Below are 4,580 nucleotides of genomic sequence, written 5' to 3' on the forward strand. Positions count from 1 at the left end.
TCCTAAAGAACAGTTCCACATCACAAAATGTTATTGCCCAAGGAAGGGAAGCAAGGTCACAGGCACGCATTTTTTTACGGTGTATTTTCTGGTTATGTATATTTAATTAAGTCACCATCTAAAAAATATTCTATTCACAATCCATTCCCTTTGGGCCAATATTAAAACTATTTTAGTCTCTATATTAACACTTTTTTATAATTTAAAAAAAAATCAGCATTTTGTGAAATACATGTAATTTTTTTTCTAATTTCCAAAGATTTCAGAAAGACCAACTATATAAAAAGCTGTTTTAAATAAATGATGAAATCATATGGAAATATTCTAACACAAAATGGAATATAATTTACCCAATGGTAAATTTATAAACAATTTGTTTAGAAAAAAATATGTACAGATTTGTCTCATTATCTTAAGTTACTGCTTTTAATTGATCTAACTGCTAGTTAATTTCAGTTTGTATCTTAAAAATATCTAGCTGTGTAGCATTCCTTGGAATTCATCAAGTTAGAATTATCAGTTAGAAAATCGTGTTCATGAAATAATTAAAGACCAAGATATTTACAATTTTTTTGAATACAGTGATAAAGGCAGTATTTTACTAATCTTAGCACCACTCACCAATCAGGCATTTCAGATCCTCTCTCTTTGTGTTTGAACTGCTGCTATGTAAATATAATTCATGCTTAGGAGCCAAACAATGAATGATGGAGAAAGTTGTGGGAAATCTGTGGCCTTCAATGAAACAGCTGTGGAGAACCTCAGCACGCCTACCCTGGAATCTGTAGGAACTCATTGTATATGCTGGGCATAGAAAATCACCCTAAAAGACAGATATTTGTGTCCTAAATATCTCATCACTTCTTCTACCTGCTCATTGTCCTTATATTCTCTTATCAGTAAAAGTAGGGAGGGTGGACAAGCCTCTTTTCCAGGTCCGAAGGGTTCTGTAGCTACACTCATTACTGTAACCCAATAACAGCAAATTGCAGCTCTGTGGGTTCAGTATAATTCAGAAGTGTATTTTGATTGGCTTGCAAAGTATTCTTGACAAATTAAGATCAATTATCAACATTTGTAAACCATGAGATTTTTAGTTTACTATGAAAAACAAGATCTGGCCAAGTCAGGTTTGAATTCTCTCGTGGAAAAGAGTAGCTAGAGGTATCTTGTGTGTCTCCCTTAGACATGTATATTTTTCCCTTGCCCCTGCTCCCGACTCACTATAATGCCCAGCTCAAGAAGGCATTTGAGAGGTGAGCACGTACAATTTAATCTGTATTTAACAGTATGAGGTTGGGGGAGGGGTACAGTTAAACAGAGAAACAGTCAAATACAAAAAAATCTTACAATCAGAAGATGAAGCCAGGCCAATCTACAAGCAAGACATTAAACTATTAATTAGAGAAAATTGCATTTATGATCCGGGCAAGTGCTTTGGAATAAAAGTAACTATGATATGCAAGATAGTAAGAATTTGATGAAAACGGTGTATTGGTGTATTTATTTCTCACTATCATCTGTCCCTACTGTTTATTTCCACCTAAAATTAGCATCTCATTTGACACCATAGTTAGTAGCTGAGAAAACCATAACAATACTAAAAGAGAAACTTTAAAACCCACGAGGTGGAAAGGGAGAGCAGGAAGGGAGAATGCCACGGGCTGTATGGGAATATAGGAATCGATTAGTCTCCAGAAGGATTCTGTTAGATTAGATTTATGGATTGATTACACTGAAGTAACTACTCAGGATGTTCCATTTCTTTCCTTTTATTAAGATCCTTGTTAAGATTCATTTTAATGTGTACACATTTGCTAATATTGCATGATTTCAGGTCTCACATATGGCCCTCTTGCCACCAAATATAGATATGATTGAGACACTCTGAGCAGAGAAAATGAAAGTCTAGAAGACCTACTTAAAAATATCAACAGGCTTACCAGGAGGCATTCACTGCTTACTAACTCACCAGTATAGATTAACATGTGTACAATTCAGTCTATGCAGAATAGATGTATTTTGATGATGGGGGACCTGGAGGAGGTTTAACACAATTTGTTTCCTACACATCCCAGCAGGAAGCATGGTATTGTGTGCCTCTGGGGTGCCCTTGTCTTCTGAATCACCTGTGCAGAAAACCACAAACCATTCATTCACCATTTAAATATTGCAAGGTTTTGGAAGACACCTCACATCTTACCTTTTCCTTAAGGCACTGTTTCCCAAACTTTCCTGATAATAAGGATCACCTGGGTGATCCTAAATACTATTTCTGTAGATTCTGTTTAAATATCTCTGCAGTAGAGCATACAACTATGAAGAATCTCTCTTAATAAAACAGGCATCCCATTAAGTAACACAATTGCTGTAGCTAGTACCTATTCCTTTCCTAATAACCCAGAGTGCACTTGATCTGTCTCTTCCCTCTGCTACAAGTCCCAGGCACCTCCATCATGATAGGACCCTGGAGCAGTTCTGAAACCCCAGTAGACCCTACACTTACATTGTAACCATGTTATCTGAAGCACTAAAAATGCGTGAGTGCAACTAGGCGGTAAAAGACCATCTGCTGAGTCAGACTTGAGGTCTTTGCAAGGTCATCATGTGGCCATTTTATGTTTCAAGTAGTTCCTATTTGCATTTAAATCAGCCATAGATAGGAGATAGGCTTAGCATATCCTTCAATAGCAAATAAAAGAAAAAAAGATGATACACACCTCAGACAGAACTATGACTCTTAAAATGGGCAGAAATACATTGGGGCATGAAATGCAATTGATTTCTCTTATGGAAAAATAAACTGCCTAATGATATGGAAGGTATTCCAGAGGACAAATTGGACTTGGAAAATCACATGGTATAGAAGTCAGCATGGCTGTGCCACTATGCATAGTTCACAGGTTAAGCTAAAAAAATTCTTAGCTCACGGTTTTGTCTATTTTAGATTCTATTTTCAGAGAAGTTAGGTTTTAGAAGAAAAAAAAAGGAAGATGGTGAAATCAGGAATAAATAATAATACCACTTAAACACTCATGCAGGGAGCAAAACAGAGGTTTCATTGTACTGAGCAGCAGCTGAGCCGATCGCCCAAAGGAACTGGTGGACTAAAAACAAAGGTCATGTTTCAAGAGAATCAGTCAGAAATGAAATGATACATGTTTGACTATTTAATAATAATAGATTCTACCAGATAGGAGTAAACATGTGAGTTCTGAAAATAACCTTGAAGATCTCATTTATTATATAAAATATCTTAATAAGTTTATGATAATCAAGGGCTGAGACCTCTCAGGGTTGAGGAGATGGGGAACTCTGCAAGACAAGCCACTCAGAGGTGCCAGCTGAGGGGAAGAGGGACCCAGAATAGGTAACAAAGAGGGCTGATGAGCATCAGTTATCAACTTGGGGCCAGTCGTAGCAGTGGGGACAGTTGTTCATCTTGCGAATTCTCCTCTTATAAATTGCTCAGAAATTGGGACGAACCAGAATCCTGGAGAAACTCTGCCTGGATAGAATAAACAATGTGAAATGCAGGAAGAGCTGAGTAGCACTGAGAAGAAGGGGTGACAGTGCTGGACACTGTTGATGCCACCCACAGAGGCTCTTTACCAGGCCTGGGTGTCCGTTTCTAGCTGCTGTTAGGATTAGTGCTGACTTCTTATAACTTTCCCTTTCTTCAGAAAATGTCCCTTTTCGGAATGGGAGATGCCTCACCTGGGAAAATATAACCCCACTCCCACCCAGGGGAAAGGGTGGTCTGAAATCAACGATAAATGGACAAGCTGGCCTTCCTGACTGAAGGCGCACCAGCTCTGGTGTAATTTATCTCTAGAGCTCCCCATAGGACCCAGCTGAGCTAGGCTTGCACTGAGACCTGCATTCATCCTGGCTCCTTCAGCAATCTCCTGCTCCCCTTACTTCATTTGGCCAGAAAGTGCCCATTGAATAAATCATGTGCCACTGATTCCTTGTCTCAGCTCTTGCGTCCAGGGAGCTAATCTAAGACAACTTTCTATTTTGCATGGTATTCTAACAGGAATTAGTACATTGCATTCTCTTCTGGGTCCAGAAACCTTGTGAAAGGTTTTCTGCAAATTCTACAAAATGTAATGTAGAGATTTTTTTTTTTTAGATTTTCTGCATATAATATTATTTTATCTCTGGAAAATCATAGTTTCTCTTTCCCTTTTCAAACTTATACATTTTATTTCTTTGCCTTTCTCTGCTGGCCACCTTGGAGATATTGGACAGAGAGGTTGTTTGGATCTCAAATGGATAGTTTCCAATGATTAACACCACTACGTATATTTGCTACATACATTTTTTGGTTCACTTTTGGGGTAAGGTTATTTCTATTTCTTTTTTTTTTTTAAATATTTTTTTTACATCTATTGAAATAAACATATATTTCTCCTTAAATCTATTAATGCTGTGAATGACAAAAATCAAAAGATCTTTAGTGTTATCTTAAGTTATGGTCTTCAATGAAAGCACAGACAACTAGAGCAAACAAACAGACAAAAAAAAAAAGGTTAGATGACTAATAGTCACTATGCGGTGGGGTGGCATACTCAGCA

This window comes from Hipposideros armiger, unplaced genomic scaffold (assembly GCF_001890085.2).
Source record: "Hipposideros armiger isolate ML-2016 unplaced genomic scaffold, ASM189008v1 scaffold_615, whole genome shotgun sequence".
NCBI classification, from domain to species: Eukaryota; Metazoa; Chordata; class Mammalia; order Chiroptera; family Hipposideridae; genus Hipposideros; species Hipposideros armiger.